At 41.9% G+C, this 27,146-nt stretch overlaps 1 long non-coding RNA gene across 1 annotated transcript in view; it reads right to left on the bottom strand.

Moving 5' to 3' along the window:
- Window positions 1–16,740: 16,740 nt before the first annotated feature.
- LOC132326912 (uncharacterized) overlaps window positions 16,741–27,146 on the bottom strand; it is a 77,322-nt gene continuing 66,916 nt past the window's right edge. Inside the window, exon 2 of the long non-coding RNA XR_009486364.1 lies at window positions 16,741–16,947. This is a non-coding gene — a long non-coding RNA (uncharacterized LOC132326912). The remainder of the gene's footprint in view (window positions 16,948–27,146) is intronic.

Here is a 27,146-nt window from a genome sequence, read left to right as displayed (position 1 = left end):
GAATATATTTCCGAGTCTCTGGATGTAATGATTGCTTAGGCAAGTCAAACACTGTATATCACCTGCTGAGCATCTGATTCATTGACTGGGTGGATTGAAGCCAATTTAACCAGCTGGAATCTGTAGTATTGACTTCAGTGGTGTGATCCTGATCTATATCACACAGAGGATTTGGCCCAGAGACAAAGGGAGGTAGTGTTTCCTTTGGGTGACATCTTTCTGCAAGCCAAGGCGGACAGCATCTGTCTTGCACAACCTGGTTGTCCTAGAAGTGCCGTGTATTGCTCATGGAGTACCACAGAGTTTTATCATTCTGTGGCTCTTTCTTAGACAGGGATGGCAATCAGGGACAACAGCCAATTTCTTATAGTTCTATCCTTCTAGTTCACAGCTGGTGCCATCTTCCAGCAATTCTGGGACCAATTCTCCGATTGTACTGATTCCCTTTGTTCAGATTTCTGCAGGCACGTATGCTGCTGTATAGCATTATTTTTGAGGAAGGGAGGAGGCTTAACCTGGCTCTAGATTTCCCTTTTTCCCTTTCACCTTGCTGAGGAGACAGACTGAGCATAAGACTTCACGTATTGTGCAGAGAAGCCCAGCAGAGCCAAGTACGACACGTAGCCATAAAGAGCAGCAGAGGACAGGCAAGGCAAGACCTCGCTCTGCGAGTGCTGTGACAGCCCTGGTGCTCAGTCTGGGGGCATGAGAGTTATGATACTACAGTGCTGTTGCTCATCTTTATTTTCTAGCTAAGTGACTTCATTTCACTAAATCTCTCCAGCTCTCCGTATCTCCATAACCAGGAAACCAGAGGGACAAAAGGCTGAGCAGAATTTATTATTGCTCTTTATTATTATCATATCTTATGTCTTCTTTTTAAGATTCATGAACCACCATTCAATTAATTCATCAGAAGCCTGAAAAAGCTAATTGTGCGTTCATATATTTCCATAGGCACGGGCTCATTCCTGTGCCAGATGTCAATAATACCTGATCCGTGCAAATGGAGCTGAGTTTGTGGCAGCCTGCTGCCCAATCTAATTAATGTTGTGACTCCAGTTCTCCTAAGTAGTAATGGAGTTTGGGTTTGGCATAATTGTAAGGCCAGGGGTGGCCATGGTGAGAGACAGGGATCTCAACTCTGCATCTCTGGGGCTGAAATCTGAAATGTCAGTATTCCATTCCCAAGGCCCCATATACAGGAAGGCAATGCAAGAGGCTGGGTTTTTGCACAAAGAGGGCTCAGAAAAATCTGCAGTGCACTGCCCAGCCCTAGAAACTGTTTGAAGAGGCAGAAGGGGCTTAATAACTGAGGATCACACTGTGTCCCTCTCTGGTTTTCTTTGATCATCCTAACGCTGCTGTTGCCCTGGGTCAGACAGTGCCAGAGTGGCCACTGCACAATTTCATGTGCTGGGCTTCCCAGGGCAGCATCAAGACATTGGTGGCTTGTGGAAGTGACGTTTGTGGGTAAGTCCGTAGGGCCAGGACCATGTGCATTGTCACCTCATTGCCTTCTCCAGGCAGGAACAGTGTCTTTTCTTTTGGGAAGATGCTCATCTCAGGCCGGGATGAAATTTTATGTTTTTCAAAGCAGGTTGCAGCCAAGCATGGCTTGCTTTTATTTTTGTTGTCCCCAGCATTATTAGCACACAGCTTGCTTTCAAAGATAAAGATGTAGAAAAACAATAGCATCTTGCCAAACTCCTTCAGTGTACCATTTGCAGGTTGTGCTGTTTTATCAGTGTCTTAATATGTACATTGCAATGGTGAGAAAACTCTGTTTTGTGAGCTACAAAGGGAATGAAAATACTGAAGTAAGTCCCTCTCTGCCCTGCCAAACAGACCTACCTTCTTCTGGCACTTTTCCTTTTCTATCATTGTGCTATATTGTAGAGATCTTGTTTAGCATATAAAAAACTACTGCTGCACTCTATTATCAAAGACATATTTGTTAAAACATGCATATAAAAGGATTTGTAATTGAAGAACAGCTTTGATATATTTAATAGGATGTAAAACTGCCATCCCTTTTTAATAGGAGATGCTTTATGTGCATTAGAAGTAATACAATAATGCTCTTCACTGAGCTCTAACCATTAGCAGACTGTTTTTTCCCTTTCTTTTAGTTAATCTTAAAACTTTAATGTAATCTAAACACATTGACATCTTTTTTTTTTTACTCCCCTCTCTGTACTTGGAAGTGCTTTGAATTGAACTTTGTTTCAAATAAGGGCTAGCAACAAACATGGCATCAATATCCAGGGCCCTGCTGCCGCCTGACAGATGGTCCATAAAGCAGCACATCTCCTTGCCTTAGGAATGCTAACAGTAACGGGAGTGCGGCGGCATGTGCGAGCGAGCACGCCTGAGAGTAACCTTGTGAAGAATGAGCAGTTATAATGGCATTCTTTTCTATATTCCCATGTCTCAAATGTAATCAAATACCAGAGCAGCAGAAATAGAAAATGACAATCAAAACAAAAATAGTAATAGCTTTAATAGCAGTTGCTGTGCTTCAGTCGCAGAGTGTTTTACAAGGAAGCATTGTTAAATTCAGGAAATAAGGATGTAAGCTGGTAAGAAGAAAGTATGCTAAATCTGACTGGTGTTTTGGGGTACTTGTGGTTTGGTGTCTCATCTTACACAGAGCTGTTCTCTATTCCTTTCAGAACTCAGGATCAGGGAATAGTTTTCAAGATGGCTAATCTAAGTTATTTATTCTGGAAAATTGCAGATGTGTCACTGAACCTTGTTAGAGGAAACCAGGAAAGAGGCCATTTCTCCTGATTTCTTGTCTAGTGCCTCACCAGCACCCAACAGTACGTATTATCTTGATGGTTGTAAGAGTATTCACAGAATGCCTGAGATACTGCTGCTTCATGAACAAACTGACACCATCAAAAGTATCTCTCTCTTGTTTCAGAGACATTGTATTGACCAAATTCAAATTGACTGTGCAACTGCACTTCCTGCTTTTCCTAAGAATATCTTTTAGTTCATTTATTTATGTGTCCTTTCAACAAGAAGATGTTGTGCTAGTGTTGTGCTAGCAGGAGCTGGACAGTCTTGGGCCACGGATGTAGTCCTTTGCAGAAAAAATTTGTATGTGTTCACCTGTTTTTTGTGGCAAGAGCTGAGCACTGGCCTGGCACCCAGGTGAGGTGACATGTTTGAAGAGATATTTTAGTGACTCTAGGGATGCTGCTGTCATCCAGGACTGTTTGCAGGAGGGAGTTGTAAATCTGTGTCTCTTTGTTGCCTGATGAATTTTTGGAAGAATGACTGTTCCTCTAGGCTGACTAAGTGGGATGGCAGAAGTGGCCTGCCATCTCTCACGTGTCTCAGCCTGAGCATTCTCTATAAGAATGGCCAGATTCCCTGCTTGGGACTGCAGTTGCTCAGTGCTGCAGCTTTGCTGCCTCTATTGCTTTTCTTCAGCAGTGTTTTTAACCTGGATCTTCTGGCCTGCACTGGAGCCCACAGATAGCCAGGGCAGCAAGTGGATGCATCCATTAAAACAATACAGGTATCTGAAAGACCCGTTAAGTTGTGTACGTAAATATTTGAATGTCAGAATACATTCTGCTAGTATAATTCATGAATGACAGACAGAAAACTCCATTTCATATAGAGAAAATGACATATTCTTTTCATGAAGGGAAGCAGTGCAAGTCATTCAATTTGCATTTGGATATTGCTATTGTTCAGTAAGTGTTGTGGGTTTGGGTGCATACTGCAGGAATCACACAAGGAAGTATAAATGTTTTCTGAAACTGGTTCTCTCTTGCAGATGGAAATTCAGCTCCCATCTCAGCCAATATATGAATTCTAAAAAAGCAGGTGTATTCATTAAGTGTCTGGCTTATGAAAAAACAGTCTTTTTTTTTTCCAATGAAGTTGGTCTGCAATTTGGGGTGATTTAAGGTAGGTTTAAATAGGAATTAAATTTTTTAAAAAGCCAAGGCAGAATTCAGAGATAGTTTTACTCTTTTCTGTGTCAGCAGACTAATTCAGTAAGTACAGTTTAAATAGCAAGTCAATTAATTGTCATAAATTCCTCAGGTTAAATTGAGTTAATTGTTGTGAAGTGCTGACCAGCTACATCAATCAAATAGATGAAACATTTGGGAAATAAACCCCCAAAACAAATCCAAAAATCAGAATGGGATTTAGAACTAGTTGATGGAAGAAAAGAAGTACTACAGTCAATGCATCATAAAAATTCTAGTCTTCTAATATAAAAACAAACCAAAACCATACTGGCAGAAGTGGTCCAGTGAAGTCTTGGACAAAGCCCTGCAGCGTGAGCTCCGTGTGAAGCATGAGCTCATCCCGGACCTAGCCAGACTCTACTGTAGAAAATTGAAAGTTATTTACTCATTTCAGTCAGCTTCTGGATTATGCCTTTTCTGATCAAATTAGCTCTTACCTTTTTCTTGCAGGACAAAGTCATCAGCCTGGAGCACATCACCAAACAGAAAATTAATTGCAGTTGTCTGCTGGGTGTAGAATGCTTGTCACTGGGACTAAATCCAGTAGTCCCCATAGATCTCCAGGGCACTGGACACAGGTAAATGATGCAGTTCTGCTTTTTGTTCATATTTGGTTCTGTACTCAGGTAGCTAAGTTTTCAAAGCAGCCATCCTCATGAGGGTAAACCTGTTTTCAGTCAAGGACATCAACTGTAAGTCACTACAGGTGACCTCAGCATTTGTATGTTTAAATGTCAGTATATTTGAAGTGGTTCAGTCGTTTTAAAGAGTTAGGATAAATACTCCACAGTATTTTAATTCTAGCTCAATTGTTTAGCTTTTCTCTCCTTTTCTAATTCCACAGTAAGTGTAAGGAAACTATTGGGCCAGAATTAAGTATAAATATGCATTCTAATAACCATCTACCTTCTCTATGTATAGAGGTCATGAACGACTGAAAATAATACTGCATTATTTTAAATACGCTTTCACAGTTTATTTCAGGAAAGAGCGGGATGTACTTAAGACAGACAATTCAGAAAAAAACATGGTTGAAACAAAGCATTCACAAAAGTGTGTATGAACTACAATGTAGCAACAGCAGACTACCTTGATTTTAAAAAGGAACAAATCCTCTATTTTAATCAACTACCTATGGCCTAAGTCACTACATGACATGCAAAGAGAATACATCGACAGAGCAAGTCATGCTTCAAGTTTGCTTCAAATGACAGCTAAATGCTACCTGTTGGCCAAATAAATCAAGATGGATTCCTTAAGAGATCTTTCAGCCTGGAAAAAAAAAAGGTGTCAATTTACCTTGAAAAGGCATGCATAGAAGTAGAAGAGGCACACGTAGCCTTGTTTGACACACATTCATTCCAGCTATTCTAAATATTCCCAAAACACAACAGGAAATGTGCAGTATAATACTCATAATTTTTGTTCATAGGAAGAATGAAAGCTGCATTTGAAGGTGCTAAATTTTCAAGAGGGGAGATATGGATTCAATGTCAGTTCTCTGCTGAAGCACAGTATGTAGGTCTGTGAAGAACCCACAAGTATTAGCTACACCCACAGAGCAGAGATATGGCACTTCCAAAATTAGTGCTCCCCTTCACGCGGAATTAGTCTTCTGGGAATTAATTTCTTCCCTCACTCCCTGAAATGTGCAACAAATATATTAACCTTGAAACACCTTTCTGTCTCTTCTAAGCTTCACTGAAAATAAATCTAGGAGTCCTAGTCCTCGTATGTGATGCTGAGAAGGTAGTGTTAATGTAGTCTGCTTCCACAGAGAAATTCCTCTGAGCCTCACTGCTGCACAGCCCTGGACACACAGAAACAGAGTGGTCAGTCTCTTCTGAGAAATAATACCAGGTTCAAACTGTCCCTCTTGTGTAAGGTATTAATTACATTTTCTTTTTTTAATAGTAATTTCTGTCTTCACAAATCTGTGCTGGTAGAACAGGAGCTTTTTCTTGCAGTGTCAGCCATGTGAAGATTTCTAGATGCCTCAGTTCTGGTCTGTGACAAAAAAATCAAAGCAAAAGGATGCAAGAGACTGTGAATATAGATATGAGATTAACTGCATGGGGGCAAAAAATCCACAGGGTTTTTTCATCCCCACAGATGTCACAGCCTCACAAAGCTCTAACAGGCTGGGCTTGCCCAGTGCCTCCTCATGCTGCTCTTAAAGGCAGTGTCTCAGCCTTGGGGCCTCACTTAGGCTGTAGAGCTTGCTGGTTGGTACAAATACATTGATGCTGGAACTAACTCCTTGAGCAGTTGCTGGTCCCTGAAAGTTACTCTTCTATCTGTTTTCAGGGTGATGCTGACAAGTGACAGAAATTCAGCTTCTCACTCAGGGAAGAGAAGGTGGCTCACCTTCGATGCAGCATGTCCTATAAATAAAATAAACCACCTGTTCATTTTGCAGATCTGTCCATTGGTGCAGAAATCTGCCCCCTCTGTGAGCCAATAAAGAGGCAAGACAGCAGATTGGGTTGGATTTTGGGAAGAAGTCAGTTACTGTTCATGTGAACAATGAAAATGGTGGTCTCTTGGAAACCAGGACATTTATCTGGGTCATTAAACAGAAGCTGTGGGTCACTTACAGGAAATGGGGTGCTGTGGGTAGTGCCTGGAGAGTAATAATGAGAGCCAGGTAATGGCATCCAGTCAATTACAGTCTTACGTTGGCATTGTCTAAAACGGAAAACCCAACAGCCTAAAAGGCCATAACACTGATTCTGTAGAACATTAAACTATTACTTTATGCTGATGATATCCTACTGTTAATTAAGGACTTGCATGCTTCCCCTCCTGCTTATAATGAATATTGCTCTCTGAGTACAAAGTTATCATTGCACAAAATTAATGACTCTGAGACTGCCGTGATGCAGCTTTCTAGAGTTTGCCCTTCAGCCCTGCTCACCTCATGGAATCATAAGTGGGCACCCAAAAAATATAGTACAAATACTTAGGGGCTGATATTACCAAAGCCTCAGACAAAGTAATTAAAAACCATTTAAATCCAATTATCAAGCAGGCAGGAGAAGATTTGGAGGGATAGCCAGAGCTAAATAAAAGCAAACGTGTTATTCAGTTTTCCAACCCATCAGGTTGTTAAAGTATAGATGAGAATATTGTGTAAGTCAACACCCTCAGAGTTACTGTCATAAATGAACTCATGGCAGTACTTCCCATGGCACCAACAGTTACATGTGTTGAGTTTACTTTGAGCAAAAATGTACATAAATACCGATAAAAAAGTTCTCACAATGACTAATATTTCTATTTCTCACCCACATCTAAAAAAAATAAAAGACCTACAGTTAGGAGTACTTCACCTACTACTAAAACTCAGCTGTTTCTCTAAAAGGTACAGAGGTGGATCACACAAGTACCACATTCAGCACACAGGATGTGACAAAACCTAAACTGTACTGCCATGTTCACGTTTTCCTGGCTTCTGATGCAGTAAATCAGCAAAGTGTCCTTAAAAGTCACTGTAGAACTTACAAGAACCTACTAACCTTACACTGCAGAACTTACCTACAACTACAGCATATTTCAGATGACAGAAATTTCAGGATGTGAGGATGAATTAAAGATGCCACACAAAATGTTCAAAAAGTATTTATAGCTCTTAAGAGGAGAAATGTTACTATTCCCCTTAAATGTCATATAATTGGCCCAATCTTGTGCACCAAAATCATGCAGATTTTTATGGGTTTTTTATTCCTAAAAGGCATAATTCTGAATGAAAATTGCTGTATTTTAGGTAAGATTGTCTTTTTGCTCTTCCTCATACTGGAAACTAATATTGAAATTAAGCAGAGTTTGTATTTCAGTGGTGGCTGGAATAGATATATCTTTCTGGAAAGCACATGAAATCCTTAGTGATGAAAAGAAATATATAAATATTATTTATTTTTTGACTGGCTTGAAAAATTAAATCATGACAGACAAACTGATTTAAACACTATCCCATTATTTTTTTGGCCATTCAGCACGTTCTGTGGAATTCATTTTACCTCTGAAAAAAAGGCAGACAAGACAAGATCTGTTCCATCAAGTGTGCTCAGATTTTGTCTGTCTATTGTAGGATTAGCCAGGTGGGGCCAGATAACAGAAAGATCTTGCTGGGGAAATGGTCAAGCTGCTGTGCATGACAGCTGCCTACAAAAACACAAAGCTCATATGTGCCAGAGAAGGCAATGATACATTTTTGTGAAAAGATGGGGGCTGTAAATAAAAGGTGTCAATGAAAGAGCAGCCTGGACAGCAACAGGTACATGGAGAAGGTGCTGCTGCTATGAGAACATGAGCTATGAAGATTCATGGCTGTGGAAAGTGCATTATCCTAACAGCTCTACAGCAAACACATGCAAGATAGCACTGTAAATACCTAAAGTTGGCAAAAAATGTTCAGCAGGTGGGAGTTCCTCTTCAAAACTGCAGCCTGAGAGGTGTGCTTTTCTGCTTCCCAGAAACCCACATTCTCTGAATTATATTCTTAGCAAATTTCTGCATGGGAACTTGTCAGCTTTCTGCACAGGCATTTGAGCTTCACAGACTGAGTGCCCAGAGTTCAAGTCATAAGAATATCTAAATTGACAGACTCACAATAATCAAAGATCTCTAACATGTTAACATTGTTTAAAGACTATGAAACAATTTAAACAGCCTCAAGGACATTCATAGTTTCTCTTTCTGATCCGTGTTTAGTTGTAGTAAACAAAAGGTCTTCTCACAGATCACTATGAGAAGATCATAATCATACTCTGATTAAAGTAATGGACAAAAGAAGAGGGAATGAATAGAGACAGCTTAGTGCTAGACTTCCTTCAGAGTTATTTGGGGTGAACTGATTCAGCTTATTGGTAAGAGGTTGTGCACAATAAGTATGCTTGTGTTCCTAAATTATTCAAAATTTTAAACAAAAAAATAACTCTAAGTACTTGCAAAAAAATGTATCAGAAACTTGCAGATAAAAATCACAGATGAGGGTTAGGTTCAATAAACACAAACAAAAAGCATGAAGAAAAAAAAATAGTAGCCATGCATGCTCAGTGGTATGCTCTAAATCACTTAAGAAAGAAACACATCAGTGTTGGTCTAAGTCAATAAATTAGAGGAAAGGCAAAAAGAACCGAACAGGAGACAACATTGTTGCATAACAAAGATGTTGCATAGCTCTTAATATGTGCCTGCATTCAAAATACCAGCTGCAGTTCTGGTCCTGGCCTCAGCAAGGATCAAAGAGTAACTAGGAAGAGTCTGGAGATGGATTATAAGACTAATCAAAGGAACTGGACAGCTTCCTGTCCAGGAGTGATGATAGACTAGGCTTTGGTACTATAAGGAGATGACTGAGGGGTTTATAAAGAAAAAAGATATCAGCTGGCAGAGTAGAGGAATAAAATGATTATTTGATGTTTCTCAGAATACAAGAATCAGAGGCTTCTACATTTCATGTTCACCATTCAGAGTAGAAAAAAAACAGACCAATACTTTTCCATATGCTGCATATTTGAACCCAAGAACTACTTGCCAAATCCTGCTGAAAAATTTCAGCACGTTCCCCAGTACACCATCAATTCACACGGGTGCAAAGTGTAATTGTACAAACTCATAGAGGACACCAGCTCAAGCCTGTGAAAGGAAAATGTCACAGCTAACTCAGGAGACCTCCAAGATATGGATCACTAGAGGTGCAAAGATATTGCTGTACACTTACTTTCTTTGCCTTGGTGTTGCCTACTTGTGTGAAAGGGAGCTCCGGTTTGACCCAAAAAAGCTGTTGCCTTGGCAGATGAGGCATTTGGGTGTGCTTAGTCAAGCTGAGCCCAAGTCCTTCTGCAGCACATATTTCACTCTACAGCTCTTGGAGCATTACTCTGTGTTCATGGGCATGACCAGCTAAAAAAAATGTCAGGGAATTGCCTAGAGTGGTTCTGTACACCATGGATGCTGAAAAAATGAAAAGCCAGAAGATAATAAGAGTAGAAGATAGTAAGTTTAAGGGGACAGGAGCAGATGGACCCACAAGACTAAGGTTTAAGCCAAACTATAAGTACAGCAGAGATGGAGTGTTACTCTGGCTGTGAAAGCAACCAGCCCACACAAGTTCTGCTGGATACTGACTGAAGACACAGCCAGGAGAGAGCTTTTGAAGAGTAGAAAATCAGGAGCACACAGTCTGCATTTCTGCTCTCCTAAGGAAATGATGCTGTGAAACATCAGCTAAACTGCTAGAACTGAGCTTCAATCAGGGACTAGGTTCTCATCTCAAATAAATCAGGGTGGCAGCAGCAAAGAGAGAGAACCAACTATTTGACAATGCTTCCCAAAGTCACTTTAACACTGCTTTAGCTGAATTGTCTGGTGTTACAGAAATCAGTGTAGGTGTATTAAATTTTATCTATCCCAGTCAGACAGCCTGTGTTTTTTTCTTTCACCAAAAAAGCCCTGAATCACCACACTGCAAACTGTCTCTGAATAGCCTCATCAGACATTTGAGCTTTCTTTGTGGCTTTGGTTGTTTATGACAAGAACTAAAGTTACTGGAGATTGGGCCATAGTGTTTTATTTTAGAGTACAGAGCATAGTTTAGGGTGAGTGTTTTTGAGTCCTTCCATGCCCAGATTTCTGTGCTGGAGCACTCTTTGTTAGACACAGCAGCATGAAGCCAATGGACCTCGTGGCCCTATTTCTTGAGCTACCTCCAAATTTTCTTATGGGTTTTGGAAGCTAAACTCTGGATCTCTGTTTTTTTACCTCATCCTCTGTCAACAGGAGGATGAGGTAAAAAAATTCTCTGCAAATTCTCTGGGGCCTTAGACTAGGTCTCTAGGTACTATCATGCAACAAACTATATATAATAATAATATCATATTTGATCAGCTGCCTTGTAATGACTTTTTTTCTTCTGGGCTTTAAACTTTTTTTATTTGATTGCATCCTTGCCCTAATTTCAAAGAAGGAAAATAATAGATTTTCTAGAGAACAATCCCAAAAGTCCTATCTACAGCTGATCTGCAATTCAATAGAACAGTTCTTTTATTTTCATGACTTTCAGATTTGAATAATATCATTTGTGTGATGTTACTCAATTTCTCTGTTTTAATTTTAAATCCTATTTTTAATCAATTAGGAAAAAATGACCTAATTAAGGAGTAATTTAGGCCAGCAACTTAAACATTGTTTTATAAAGTAGCTGCATTTAATTGGAAATGTGCTTAACTACTGCATTGCATTAGCAAGTAATTTGGAAGAAACAGTCAATGGGATCCCCTGACTGCTATTTCAGAAATGATGGTGACAAAGCTGAAGTCCACAGCAGTCTGATGAACTTGGCTTTTACTAATAGCTTTGCTATGAGCCTAAAGGTCCAAGCAACTGCAGCCTCTCATTATAAAGACAAACACACAGTGGCTTCTGGCTCCTGGGAGTCAGCACTGAAGAGTTCTGAAATGATGGATATAAAGCTCAAGAGCCAAGAAAACAGAGAGAGGACCCAACTTTCTCACCGTCTCCCCCATCCCTAGTCAGTGGCAAAGGTAGTAATAGCTTTGGCTGCCAGAGTGCCCCCAGCCAGAGAACTAGGCTGTCACTAGCTAATGTACATGGATAATATTTCTTAAAAACTCCACAGCAACTTTTTCTTTCTGTATTTCCCCTTATCTGGTAGAGATCCTAGCATCAGGGTTCTCAGAACTTTCCCTAAAAATGCCCACATGCCACAAAGGGAGGAAGGTTGTTTAAAAACTCACTAGCATACTTTAAGAAAGAAATTCAACTTTGATACCCAGAGGATGTGTTACAGGTCACAGCTCTGCACTGGATGTCAGGACAGCTCATTCTCTTCTATCTGCGTCTCTCCATTGGTGCCTTTCATTGGAGCAGCATGACAATGCAGATGGTTTTAGCATCAGAAAGAGAACTTGTCTGACACTTTTGTGCTGTCTACACCATATTTCATTCTCATTTACTATTGGTGGTTTTAGCATTGCGTACTTACAGTAGCGCAGTGGAAAAAAACAATTATGATTCTGCTGTGGGCATCAACACACTCTTGAAAGGCCACTGGTTTCCAGCTGATCATCTAAGGTTTCTTCACTGTAGAGTGGGTATTGCTAGACAAACTTATCAGCACATTATTTATTCATGCTGGCTCAGAATTTTTCCTCAGATAACAGCTCTCAGGGAAACACTTACAAAGGCCTTCCACACTGACAGAGCCCTTGCCACATGTTACTGCTTCATGACTGGGAAAACAGCATTGTATTCCACTAAAAAAAAAATACCCAGAGGGTGCTTGCAGGCTCAGATCACTTCAGTTTTATACTAATACTTTTTGTCATTTAGTTTCATGTCAGGCCATTATTGTTTGAATCCTTTTGTTGAAATCAGAGCTACAGAGGCAAGAGAGGTTGTCAAACACTTGGTACCTAAGTGGCTTTAACACCAAGGAAGCCACAGAGCTGCTGGCCCAAAGCCCCAACAGGAGCACGTGCAATTTTGTCGTGCTGCAAAGGGGACGCTTGGTGGACAGGAGAGAAATTTGGCATTTGGACAATTTAGTTCTCAGCTACTGATGCCTTACTTCAGGTAGGGAACTGCCTCCTTTGGCCAAGCAAAGCATGAAGCAGCAGACGTGTAAAACTCACTAAGGGCAGGATGTACAGTAAGGCTGGTGCTCTGCATATCACCTCTAAAACCAAGTGTGCCTGGATAAAAGAACTCACAGCTTTTGTAGTCAAATACTGAGTTTCCCAGGAGATCTCTGTGAGGAGAGCACGCCTCCTGCACCTTCCTTTAAGTCAATAGTAGCACTACATTATCAGATTGCCTGTTTTCCCAGATACATTAAATCTAGTGTGGCAAAGGTGAAAATGTTAGCTATTTGCAGCCTGACACAGAGTCAGCAAAATCCTGGGCCCTTCAAAAGTATCAGCTTTGATTTTAAATCGTGTCATACTTCAGGAGAGAGGATATGCAGTCACCTCACCTGGTGGGCTCCTTCAGTGACAGCTTCATTTCAGCCTTCTGGCAGCATGAGCTTGGGAAAAATCAGTGCAGGATCCCAATCTTGCTGAGCTGTATTCACATGAAACCACCACATCAACAGAATCTCCAGGCTTTCAAAGGAGTTTAGTGCCAGGCACATCTTGACCTAATCTACGCTTTTACAATAATGGGATAAATTTCCCCACCTTCTGGAGATGTCAACTTCCCCCACCTTAGTTAGTGAGGGAGAAGTTTCTATTCCAGTGTGCGCTCATATATTAAATAACTAAAACTTAACCATCCAAATTCCACCAAAAGACCTTGTAGGAAAGACAGGGCCTGTTTGAAGTATAAATTACAAGTTTTCAAAGAAAAAGATAATCAATATTTGTTTGCCTTCCACCCAAACATAAACACACTAAACTGGCCTGACTCTCACGGTGAGCAAGTGTCTCCTGCCACAGTAACACCACCAGTAACAACCATCAGCATGGTGAGACTTTGTAATACTGCTGAACAGAAGTGTCTAAATTGCATGGAACTGCAGTGGGAAAAGAGGGAGACTTGGATCCTAAAAATAGGATAAATAATGCTGGGAGGTGGGTTTCCCATCCCTTCACTTTTTGGGGAGAGCTGAGAAGCATAAGAAAATGAAGGGGTAATGAGGCAAAATATGGAAGAGGAACATAATGAACTTCTCTTCCAGCTTTCCTTCTGGAAGAGCTCTTGAATCTGATTTTAAGGACCTGAGCTATGGAAAGCACCAAGAGCTGCATGAGTGCTAGCTACACAGCATCAGCCTCATTCACACTCATGGCTAATTTAGAATAAGACTGCTAAAGACTAATTGTTTGAATAAGTGGTGCTAATGACTGATAGTGATTGAGCGCTAACCATTGGCAGTGTCTATTTGTTAATGAGTGTCAATCTAGAAAAATGCTGTTTTGAAGTTGGAAACCCACTTGGTTTATCAGATGTTTAAACACTCCAACCACAGCAATTGCTAATTCCCTCGCTGAAATACTTGTATGATGGGTGGATATTCATTTGTAATAAGTTGTTACATTCCAAATGACCATCAGAAAACTCACTACACAAACCCATTGAAATTTAGGAAGAATTTCAAGCCCAAAGCTCTCTTCATCCCATTCAAACACATCAAAACAGAGCATTACTGTTGCATCAGCAAGCCTAGCAGCCTTCAGACTTTGTGATAATTTGATGCATGGATTAAAAATCCAGTTGGATTCCCTCTGCCTAGAGCCTTTGGACCAGGATTTCTTCCATCAGCTTTAGAAGCCAAGGTTTTTGATGAAGAGCATAGAGGGAGACTGCTGCCTCAGCAAGTGTGACTCTAGTGCTGGATAATCCACTGTGGAGACACATAATTCTGTTTTGCAGCACGGAGAACCCATATCTGACCATCCTGTGCTAAAACAAAGGTTTTCTAACAAAGGACAAATGCAATCAAAATGACATTATCCCAGTGGTATAATGACTGTCATGGCACAATGGCTGCTGCACATTCTCCTGACACAGAATGGGAATGGGCTCATGTGAATCTTCACCAAGAGGACTGGATACCAGTCAAAAAAGGTGTAATAGGAAAAAAATCTTGATGCCAAAGCCAGACAACATATATATTATAATAATATTTATTATATAAATACCTATTTATGTTTTGTTTGGTTTGTAATTGTGGGTTTGTTTGGTTTGTTGCTTTTTTTTAAACTAAGGTTAATTAACTACTCAACAAAACCATGAGGAGAGTAGGAAATTAGAAAAATACAATGGTCCTTGATTAATGGAATAGGATAAACAAGTCAGTTGTCCATTCTGCCCTTGAAATCAATGAGTTACCACAACTCTCAGCAGATGAGAGAGGTTGTTAGGGTTTTTTGCCTTAAAAGTAAGAGCAATCAGTGCCTATTAATCAGCACCAGACTAGACATTTAAGAGGGTCCACAACTGCAACTGTAAGCACTTATAAATTCCTGTCTTGACTGAATGTAATGATGTTTTACAGAATAAGAACTATGTACTTAGAGCACAAAGTCTGATAGTCTGGCTTAGCTCTGTTTGCTTTATATCTGGAAGGAAAGGCTGAGTTTTACATGCCAGCTCTGACTTTCAAAGTTCATTTAAAACCACTTGTTTCTAACTGGTAGCATGTAAGTTGGCATCATGGCTGAATTTTCCCTTGTTCAACTGAAAAAAGTTAACACTGTATCATTTTATTCTTACTTTGAACACAAGAGCAGCTTATAAACTGCACTTAACATTGAACATTTAGCAATTAAAAATCCCTTGTACAAGCCTAGACCAAAGAGAAAGTACAGGAAGAAATGGGAAGAAAGGCTGCATTTATGTTGGAAGTAATCCAGCTTGGCAGATGAGCAGCTTTCCCTCCCAGAACAGTGAGGTGCTGCTTCTACCTGCCTGCATGAGGACCAGCAGCAGTGATGGGTACTGATTAGAAAGCCTGAACAGTGCCAGGGGGTGGCATTACAGGTGTCAGGCTGAGTCAGAGAAATGTGCTCTGAATGGCTGGTGCCAGAATGCAATTATTTAAGAGGTAAAAAAACCCAATAGGAAATAAACCCAAATGAAAGAGGATTAGATGGTGGACAAGATTATCCTATAAACAGGCCCTCACTCCTGCTTCCTTTTAATTCAGCTGGGGGCCAAGGAAACCCATGTTTCCAGTGCTAATGGGCCTTGTTGAAGGCATTAAGACATTTTATAAAGAATGAGAGGCTGAGGGATTAGGAGTGACGGGAATTCACTGAGCGTTCATGAATTAGCATCAAAGGATGTCTGCCTCCATGGGAAGTTAAAAGCAGAGCTAAATGGAGATACCATTATAGGAGGAAAATGGCACGGACATTTTTTTAGTTAAAAACAATATTGTTATTATATAAGTACAGCTCATTATACATGTATGTTAATTTCTGTCCTGAACTTCAAGATATAAAGCAGACTGAGAATTTCTATTCAGTCTTTCTTATCATGGAGGTACAGGGGATATTAACATTGGTAAGAGGATTAGTGGATGTTCAGGGTCTGGGTCTAGAGTGGGACTTCATGGCATGATTGCAGCCTACACAGCCCATACAAACACTAAATGCTGCAGCTGTGTGTGCTAAAGAAAGGCAGAAAAATCCCAAACCACCTTTATTTCAGGAAAATGGCTAAGAAAAGCAGGCCTGTTAGAAAACAGCTCTGTACTAAGCACAAACAACTACATAGGAGTAGGGTTGTGGGGCTGAAAAGCCCCATGGCCACCAGGTCCAAGTGGCACAGCAGCCTGCTGGGTGAGCACATGGTGAAAGCAATTTCTGAACCTGTGTGTCTGTATGTGCTCATTGCAAAAAATGGCTCGTGCTCCTTCCTGTGCAAATGCTCCCTGACTGTGAATACCAGAAATCAAACTGGTCCTTATTGCCATAGCTCAGAAGGAGCAGCAGAATGAGAGAAAAGCTGGAAATAATGAAAAATGTTTCTCTATCTGAAACTCACTATTTTTCTAGCTACTAGGGTTACTTTTGGTCCTTCAGATTTTGCTCACTGTGGTGATGTAATACCAGCAGGAAATTAAACTCTGAATAAGCCACTCCTCTTACTCCACCCCTGTAGGTAAGGGAGGGAGAAAAGCAAAACCTATGGGTTGAGATAATTTCCTGAAAACACAAAGGAACAGAATAAGAAATGCACAATAATAACCACAATATTAATACCAAGAGTATGCAAAACCAGAGGGTGTTTTATTCACAAAAAGGTGTTCACCACCAGGATCAAAAACAAGACAGTGGACTCTTGTTGTAGGTTGTGTCCATGTGGCTTCTCCAGACGAGGATCAGATGGTGACTGCTCCTGCACACCACATCCCATGGCCATTGGGAACAGAGGCGAGACGGCAGGGGAGGCTCCCATGGTTAATGTTTCCTTCTCCCTGCCCAAAACAACAAAAAACAATGACAAACAAATCCTCTGGAAGCTGCATCCTCTGAGCTGGGTCACGCTGCTCTCCACTGGGCTCAGCTCTGCTTCCTTCCACTAGATCAGGTCGCTCAGAGCCCCTTTGAGCATGGCCTTTTCACACTGTGCTCATGGGCACAGCTCCTTATTCAGGGTGTGCACGGCAGCTGGAACACTCATTAACTCATCAGTCCATATTTCAACAATGTACAGCTGTGACAGTTCATATTCTTGGAACAGTGATTGACTGACGATCCTGTCAAAGCCCCCACTGCCCTAATGAACACAAGCTGTAATTTAGCTTAAGGATGGGCAGGGCTCTCCCCTGCCAGGAGCAGAGCAGGCAGCCTGGCTTCTCCCTCAAGGATTAAGTGAACCCTGGGCAGGTCTCTCCCTGTCTCCTTTCAAGGGCAGGAGTGATGTATCCCAGAACATACGTGGCTCCCCCTCAGCAATTTGTGGGGCAGCACCACTGGCCTAGTTGCCCTCACTCTCTGCAGGTGAACCCAGGACTAAACTGGTTCTTCCCTCCCTGGGAATGAAGGCACTTTTCAGTGAGAAAACCATCAAAAAGCATCTTCAATTTCACATGTTACACTTGAATAATACTTTCTCTGTTTATTAACTAATAATTAAGTGTTTAATAATCAGCCAATATTTGTAAACTAGTAATTAATTATTATTTGTATACTTGTAAGTTGATTATTCAACACATACTCAATATTAAACTATGATTCTTATACTCAAATGATCACAACAAATTATTTACAACCATCTTAAGAGTTCCCCTGGTGCTGCAGAGAGTTGGAACTCATCTCCCCCTGCCCCATGAACATGGCAGGAGCTGGGCAGGATCAGGCAGCATCCTGGCAGTCACACTGTGCAGGCCTGTCCCCTTGGCCTCAGGGAGTGGCACAGAGAGGAAGAGTTAGCAATGCCCAGGTGTAAGAAATTAAGAAAGGATGGTAAGAGACACAAAGAGATTAGCTGAGACCTGCTAGTCAAACTGAAGGACAAGAAGGAAATGCACAGGCAGTGGAAGCAGAGATGGGTATTCTGGGAAGTATATAGAGACACTGCCTGATTGTAGGGATTGGGTCAGGAAGGGCAAGGTGTGGCTGGAGCTGAACTTAGCAAGGGATGCATCAGGGGTGGGTGAGAGGATGGACATGAGGCAACAATGCATGCTTGCAGCTCAAAAAGCCAAATGTGCCCTGGGTTGCATCAAAAGAAGTGTGGCCATCAGAGCAAGGGAGGTGATTCTGCCCCTCTACTGCGCTCTGGAGACAAGCAAGTCTAGAGGAGGCCACAGAAACTATCAAAGAGCTAGAGCACCTCTCTGGTGAAGAACAGCTGAGAGAGATGGGTTTGCTCCACCTGGAGAGGAAAAGGCTCCAAGAAGACCTTATTGTGGCCTTTCAATACTTTAGAAAGATTCAGACAAAAATTTTTTTACAATAAAGGCAGCAGAATACCAGCACAGGTTGCCTAGAGAGGTGGTAGGTGTTCCACCCCGGAAACATTCAAGGTCAGGTTGGACAGGGCTCTGAGCAACCTGATCTATTTGAAGATGTCCTTAATGATTGCAGGGAGGGTGGACTAAATGATCTTTAAAAGTCTTTTAGAACACAAAATAGTCTATAATTCTATTGTAAAAAATCTGATACTGTTCCCCAGGAACAAGCAAATGACAGGAGATGAGGGGATGTGAGGCTACAGAGCTCCCTGAAATAAAGTATTACCGGTGGTTTTGATCAGCAAAATCCATGACACAGAAAAAGAGTGAATAATATGACTAATGAACAGATAAGACTTTGAAACTCTCTCTTTAAGGCTGTTCCATGACTGCTCAGTGAAGCAAACTATTTCAGGGACTCTTTAATGGGAGTAGTCTGTACTGTGGGGAAAAGAATCCTCTGTAAAAAACAATGCTCAATAACCAACTCATACCTCAATCAGTAACTATATGCTTTATATTGCACATATGTATGTCATCCACTCAGCACTGAGTTTGGAAAAAGAAGAAGCCCTCAGGCCAAGCACGTATTACAAATAAATACAGAAGAAATACCAGATTATTGATGCCTTTTTTTATTTTTTTTTTCTCACTCCTAAGGTAAATATGTGAAAGTAAAAGAAGCTCCTGGACTACTAGCAAAGGAAGCTGAATAAGATGCATCCATCATGTGCCACATAGGAAAGCAGATAGGGATGCATAGGTAAAAGAGCGTTACCATCACACGCTATGTAAGTATTGTAGCCTGTGGGGTGGTGAGGGTTCCAACTCACCTCTAGGCAGGCTGCAGACAGAGAGTAGAAATGTCTTCCCTGTTCCACAGGGGACAGCCAAGCATTGGGCTGCCTCTCCAGAACAACGTCTCCTGCAGGTTGCACTCCTGTCTGCCAGCCTCAGGACAGCAGAGACCCAGGTCTAGGCAAAATGAACATCTAAACTATTGCTAGATGCAGGCTCAGTGCAGGGCACACTCAGAGTCACAACTTGACACGTTTGCAGTTGCCTGACAGTGCAGTTTTCCCCTTCTCCTGCAGAAGCCAACCAAAGAACCACCCTCTCCTGTTGAAGAATCCAGGTCAGGATTTGTATTTAACTCCTCTCCCCTGTGTATGTAAAAAAGGCATTATCTGTTTACTGTGTAATTAGGTAGGTCATCTAACTTTGCTGCAACAATTATTTTTCCTTGTTTCTGAGGACCACTTAAACTCTTCCTTGATTTTGTTGCATGAGATGTGACACAGGAGAAATTTGTCACACTTTGCTTTTTCTGGAAGGTGCCTGAGCAGCTTCTGGTTTTCAGAAGCAGCTGTTCTACTGGACCTGAATAAGATGTTGAGCTTTGATGACAGGCTGCTGCAAAGAGCACATGACTTGTAGGGTGTCACGGCAGTTTAATTCTCAGAGTTGAGGGGATTTTCTTGTTAGCAAAAGCTGCTTTGTTGTCTGACATGTGGGTTCTATGGACTTGCTGCCAAAGACATGTAGTCATACTCTCAAAAGGGCTTATATATTACCAGTGTGAATTTTTTCTCCTAATGATTTACGATTTAAGTGCCTAAGTTTCATTTCTGGGACAGAGTCAGGGAAGTATTTTAGAACCTGAAGTTATGAAATAGCTCAGTAGAAGGATTATCAAAACAACTCATAAATGCTTCCAAATCTGCACCATTGGGGATGTTTTGAAGATATACACCTGTCAACACCCTTGAGTTCTCTTTAGTTTTCAAAAATTCAAGAGTTCCTGAGTGAGGAAGGAGTTATTTGCATATTAAGTTAATTTCAAAGTACTGAATTTTTAAAAATGCAAACTTCCTCTAAATCAGTAGAATCTGGTGTAGATTTGAAAAGGGAAGGGGGAACAAAGTTTGTTTTTTTCAAAAATATGAAAATTTTCATGCAAAATAGAAACAAATCTCTTTTAAACAAACCAGTCTCTATTCCTTACTTCTCTTCCCATGAGTTCTTCATAGGAAAAACCACTGCAGCTAGGCAGGGAGCAATGGCCCCCAAGGGCTGGTACTCAAGGAGGCAGATGGCCTCTGAAACCAGGCAGTGTGTGACCCTGGCTCGTTACTGCCCAGACCAGATCCACAGCAAATAACATCCCTGCAGCTTCCAGACATGTGATACACCCTGATTCCTCATGGGAGTGAAACAGCCTGGCTGGGAACTGCCTGGCTGTTTTAGCCAGAGTTCTTGTGGCAGCATGATCCTCCTGCGCCATTTAACGTTCCCTGCACTGAATGCTTCACCAGCACCACCACACACAAGCATTTGGGCATAACCTCTGTTCTCTTTCTCTGGCCTCAATTTCTCATTACAGAAAGCCATGTCAGCAGCAATGCTTTCTCCTTAACCTTTGCATTTTAAGCCTTTGAGTAGTGAGTAAACAACTTCAATTTTCTCCTGCTCCATCTCTATAGGCAGATAGGGTGACAGAAAGAAAGGTGGCACTACACACAACAGCAGGATATAGAACCAGAAAGAATATGCAGCAGCTTTCATTCGCCCTGTTTATAAATAATTTTGCTTCTCATCAGTCCTCAGGAGCACAGCTGCTCCCCAACTGGCGTTTCTAGCTAAGAAAACTGCAGTACTGCCTGCTCAAGCCTAGAATTGCCAAAAAGGGATCTCCTATCTCTCAAAACCAGGTGAAAGCTGTGTGCCTCCCAGCTGAACAGAACACGGGGGCGAGTAGCAGAGGTGTGTCTCTGGGCTGCCTCTGCCTCTAACAGCCTGCTTTTGGCCACTGTCAAACGCAGAAGGCTGCCTGTTTACTGCATTTCCAGACCAAGAACAGATCCTGTCTCCTTAGCAGACAACTCATGGCATTATCATGGCATTACTTTGCCAGCGTGCCCTCCTCACTGTTGGTACCAGCTACCTGTTACTGCAGAGATGTTTAATTACTTGCAGAGCTCACCAGTGGGGTGCTCCCACTCACCTTACAGTTTCCTTTAGAATTTACTACTCCTGCTGCAGACTACAAAAAAGGAAAGCTTTTGTGCCCAAAGACATGGCTGCCTTTTTCCCAATACTGGCTGTCTTGGCTTACAGAAGATGAGAGTTAAACCTGCATTTCTAGCATTGAATACTTCAGCTCTCTGCATGCTCCATACGCATTTTTTATACAGGGAGCACTGGGATGTACTGGGAGATGCCCCAGCACTTAGACATGGATGCACTTCAACAATGACAGAACTGACCTATATAAAATAAATGCATGTTAGTGTAATGCACATACAAAGCCAACTTGCACAACAGCAATCTTAAATTATCACAGCTTTATAGCATTTACTTGTTCAATGCTTTTTAGAACATAGTGATGCAATCAGTAGACTTCAGCTTTTGTTTGTTAGTATACAAAGGAGAACATCAAAGATGCTAACAAGAATGTAAAAGTTACGTGGGTGATCCAAGGGTACTGACAGTAAAACCATACACTGAAGTGTGTGAAAAAATAAATAGGGTTTTTACAGTCTTTCTATGAGTCATATGGTTAGCAAAATAGGAAAAAGACCCCAACACATGCTTTATCACACTGCAGGCATTATCAGTCCTCTCTGAGGCCACCTCTGCCATGTACATTATTTTACAGGAATCAAAACATTATTATAGCTACAGGGTACTGAAACCATTGCATAGTTTCCTAACAGCCACTCCCTCCTAACCTTCACATGCTGGAAATGTGCACTGTTGCCAGCACACACCAAGCTCATCAGCACGAGCCATGTTGGGAATAAAGAGCTTCCCTCAGTGGGGCAGCCAACACAGAGGCTCCTTCCTGGCCGAAACAAACTGCTGGGAATGGCAGATGTCTGCACCAGAGTGAGCAACTCACAGAAAGGGCTTTTGATACCCGGCAGGGTTGGGCATGCTGCGCTATCTGGCACCACCACTGCTGCTGGGAATGTTGCTTCAGCATTTCTGCTGTCTAGACATACCATTATTTTGCCTGTGCAAAGCTGCCTGAGCCATCTCCTGCCCATCAATCCCCCAAGAGGCCTCTACCAGACATGCCGGGAAGCTGCCATACACACACTGACAGCACCTTTTGGAGGAGGGAGTTTCAGCATAACAGCAGAAAAAATAATAAAATCAGGAGGCTTAAGTGACTTATGCAGGGCCCCAGAGGAGTGTGGGGTAAAAGCCAGCTGATCTCCCAGGCAGAAATAAAGGCTGAGGGTAACACAGGAGCCAGGATAAAAGCACAGAGGTGCCAACAATGTGACAATGCATTTGCAGTGCTTCTGTGCACAAGGGCTTCCTATGCTGCCCCCTCTTCTGCAGGAGAAGGCCGATTTAATTTCAAACAGCATATTTAGATTCAAATACAGCTCTGTTCCTTCCCCCTCAGCCTTTGGCATGACAAAGGGGAAAGCTGTTGGGCATGAAGCAGAGCTTCCCATGTTTTGATCCAACTCTACATCTGTATGTTTGATGCTGTTTCTTCAGACTCCTTCTGCCTACCAGGTTTCCTCCTTCAGGAACTGAGGCCGACAAACCTATTTCATCTTTCATATTGGCACAGTGATAACTTCTTTTTAAATATTTCATATTGTTGTACTGATAAAGAACATAAGACAAAACTTGGCATGAACACAGTCCAGAGGAGAATCTGCTTAAAAATAAAACACTTGGGAGAATGGAAGGAAACAAGTAGCCATGTGGCTGGAAACAAAATTAATTTAAGGTAAGCAGGTCAAGCCTATAATGAAGTGCTTGTAAACAAAGAAAATCCAAACATTTCTACTAATCATCAGCTCCAATTATTTCACAAACACCCCCTCATTAGATGTACTTAGTGGCTTGTAGCTATTCTATTTTCTAAACCCATGTTCTGTCATCCTTTCTGAGATGGCTCCAGAGGGCAGAAATGCAGACAAATGCAAGCATTAATCCAGCAGCCTGGCCAGCCAAGGCACAGATGCATTAGGTGGTGGCTGTGGTCCTTTGCAGTGTGTGTGCCACGGTGGCAGGGTGGAAGCTGGGAGCAATATGCTGCTGGTGCCAAGGGCGAGCCCTTGGCTAACATTCCACAGCTATCCAGGGTGGGTGCAGACACTAGAAATGGCCCCTCTGGGTCCAGAGTTGGGTTCATGGGACCCCAACATGCAAACAGCTGCCCCATGACCAGGGAGACAGACCACAGCTAGGTTAAAGCAAAGCTTTGAACATACAAACCTATTGCTACAGCTTGTTGCTGCCACCCTGTTCCACAGAGGGATTGTCTACAAGCCAAATCCAGGGACTTGCATTCAGCAGCTCTATTCTCAGCCACTCCGTGGAAATGTCCAAGGCTGCAGCTATCCCTTGAAATTTTATGATTTATGCCAGCCCCAGACCTGAGTGTGCCACCTGCCACTCACAGACGTGGTGCTCTCAACTTGCTGGACCGGCCTTTGCAGGCTCCAGTTCCCATAAGGGGCAAATCTGGGAGTGTAACCCAGAGCACTGCTGGCCCACAGCCCTGCCTGCCCTCCTGTGTCCTTTCCACACACCACAGGCTTCAGATACCTCAGCATAGAAAAAGCTAGCACAAAGCTGCAAAATTTAAAAAAAGAAAGTCTGGGGGGAAAGCTTAAAGACCTTGTACTTACTGGCAAAAACCAAAAGGGAAGAAAAAGCAACCACTAAGCAATTAATTGAAAAATTATTGGCAGGCCAGGCCAGGGTGTTGCTGCAGCCTTTAATGATAAATGATAATAAGACCAGTCAACACTATGCAGCAGGATAATACAAACACACCCTCTAGAGTGAAAGCACAAAATGAGACATACTATTATCATAAATAGATTAATTAACTAGCAAGAGAACATTAAAGAACAAGGGGTTATTAGCGTGCAGCCAATAGCCTATTCCAAGTGTGAATTTGATGAATACAGGTAGCCAGAAATGTGGCTCACAAACATGGAAGCAGATAGCAGAAAAATGTTTTGGAAACTGCACAGCAATTATCCCCTCCTGCGGCTCCTCGCTCCAGCTGTGGGGAGCTGATGACTCTGGAGGCCACAGGGCTCCAGCATTGAGCTGGGAGCTTTCTGTTTGTGTGCAGCTGAAGGTCAAAGGCAGAACCTGGCCAAAATATGATGAGACTTTTCCATCTGCCTGCAAAACACAAGCTGCCTGGCAGGAAGGCTCACAGTAGGTGCTGAGCAATGACTTAGGATATGTAGCAGGAGGTTATTAAAGTTTCAGTGAGAAAACACTTTGAAAAATGACTAAATGTCATAGTTTATTCTTATTAAGAGTTTTCCTGGTGAAAATAACGCTGCTTTTCCCAACAGCAGTTTGTCAATTATACATTTTGCATCAAGAAAAATGTTTGCCATTTAGAAATATCGAACAAAACTCCATGTTAGATACAGGAAACAAATAATGGACCTAAATATGGAATTTACTCAAGCAATCTGGGTCATGTTCTGTCACAGCTGACATGACAGAGATACCTATAAATAACATGTTTTGGGGGGTTACCCATCCTTTTCCCCCAGTCCCCTACAAACTCATATGGTGCTGTACAGCAGGGAAAGATAAATGTATTTTCTCATGCAGAAAAAAATACAGAAACCATGCATTTCATTCCTAGATGAAAACAAGTTTTTTAGTTCACACCTGACTTCATTTGGAGAATCTCTCAAGATGCAGTGGTTATACCTGTAACAACTAATCCTCCTTGCACTAGCACTAAAGTGAACTTAAAATAGGGTTCTGGACCTCCAGAAATGTTCACATCTGAGACAGAGAATTTAACCCTAAATCTTGAATCTCCAGCACATCTGGAAGGAAGGGGAAGGAGCAGTCTAAATGCCTGGCCCTGGCAAGGTCTCTGCAAGATCTCCTGATTTAGGAAGAGTCAGGCCAATGCAAACTACTCCTGAGTACTCCTGAAGTCCTGCAGAAACCAGGGACTTCAATTTATTAATAATCTCAGTCTAGCAGGTGTGATTTATGTTAACACCTAATAACATAGTTATAACATTGGGATTAACATTAGTATTTGTCCTGGAGTAGAGCAGCATTCCTGACAGGCTTTTGGAGATTCCAATTCTATTAATGGAGATAGGGTGGTTTCTTTCCATCATCTTTTCTCACCCTGCACTTCTCACTAACTCTGGATAAAGGCTCAGCATCCTTTCAGACCAGAACTGGACTCTGCAATGCAGAGCCGGAGAGGAAAAAAAATACTTAACACTTCCCCCAAATATCAGGAAAACAAGATCCTCATACAGCTGACTTATTTGGTAGAATAGATTCAGACCAAAATTAAGTGCAAACATAGGAACTGATGCTTTAAAAACAGTTTGCTGCCATAGGCTATCATCACAACATTATTAACTGCTATTATCACAGCAGTTCTAGCAGAAATTGGGACCCCCTTTGCTGGCAGACAGCCTGCATGGCCTTTATGAAGAGAGAGAGAAGAGAAACCCCTCTGCTTTCTAATACAGATGTAACTTGTAACATCAACTGCACAGCATAAATACCTAGAGACTTTACCACATCCCAGAGAAATACATCACCCAGGCTGTTTTAATCTCATCTTTAATTCTCTTTTTGCCTTCCACAGAATTTATGAAAATATTGCAGAGATCCACAGTATCTCATCAGATATTTATTTATTCATTTAAAATATTAATATGGGAGAATCCCATTACAATATTGCCAAGCAGGAAGCACCAGACAAAAGCAGAAAGGTTCTGCAAACTGGTAGATACAGATGCACATAACACCTCCCTAACATCTTTCTGTGTTTTATTTCACCACTTCTTTGAAGCCAGCTGTGGGGAAACCTTCAAGTACTTGCGGCTCTTGCAAGGCAAAAATTATTTTGTACTGATATTTGGAGGGGCTTCTTTGCAAAAGTTTCTATCTGGCAGGGATTCAGACAGGGACTGAGACCTCTGGTTTCATCCTGTTCAGGTTTTGAGGGCTCACCTAGAAAGGTCTCCAAGGAGGAAAGCTTTGCTGAGCATACTGAATCATTTTCCTCTAACCATCTGACCCCTTCTGTGTCTCTTACTTCAAGAAGGATATGGAGCTTTTTAAAGAGACAAGGAAAAGTGAGCTGTTTCACCCAGGAGTGGATCCCTAATCCCAAAGTTCTCAAGAGGATGCTACTCACTAGTTTATGTTCTTTGAGCTCCTAAGGCATTTAAATTTGATTTCCCTCAAATGAAAACACTGATTCAGTAGGCTTGCTCAAAACATCACTTGCAAACTTTAGCAAAAGGGTGATGTTGCCTTGCAGCTCCCCCTGGAAAGCCCTTTCCTCCCAGTTGTGGCATCCACAATCCCTATTTGTACACATTCATCCATAGGAGCCTCCGGTTTTGACTCAAGCCCCTTTCCCAGTGGCATGTCTGGCACCACTTGGCCAACACTCTGCACAGACCTGCAAACTGGTATTTGCACCTTGCAAATGTTAATTCCCCTGCAGCAGAAGCAGGCTGGGGATCACTTGTCAGGCTTGTCCCTGTTGTGCCAACAAAACCGAGACACAACTGTGATGACAGCTCTCAGAAATGCGGCTGGAAAATTCAGGCTCCTTTCAGGATCCAGCAAAGCATGCCCCTCTCCACCTTGGCAGTGAAGAAGGCTGCATGTTTTCATAGTTAGCAGGCTCTTTATCCCCATGAGAATTTGGTGGGGTCCTG

Source organism: Haemorhous mexicanus, chromosome 4, assembly GCF_027477595.1.
Source record: "Haemorhous mexicanus isolate bHaeMex1 chromosome 4, bHaeMex1.pri, whole genome shotgun sequence".
Lineage (NCBI taxonomy): Eukaryota > Metazoa > Chordata > Aves > Passeriformes > Fringillidae > Haemorhous > Haemorhous mexicanus.
This window is presented reverse-complemented; position numbering and strand designations above follow the sequence as displayed.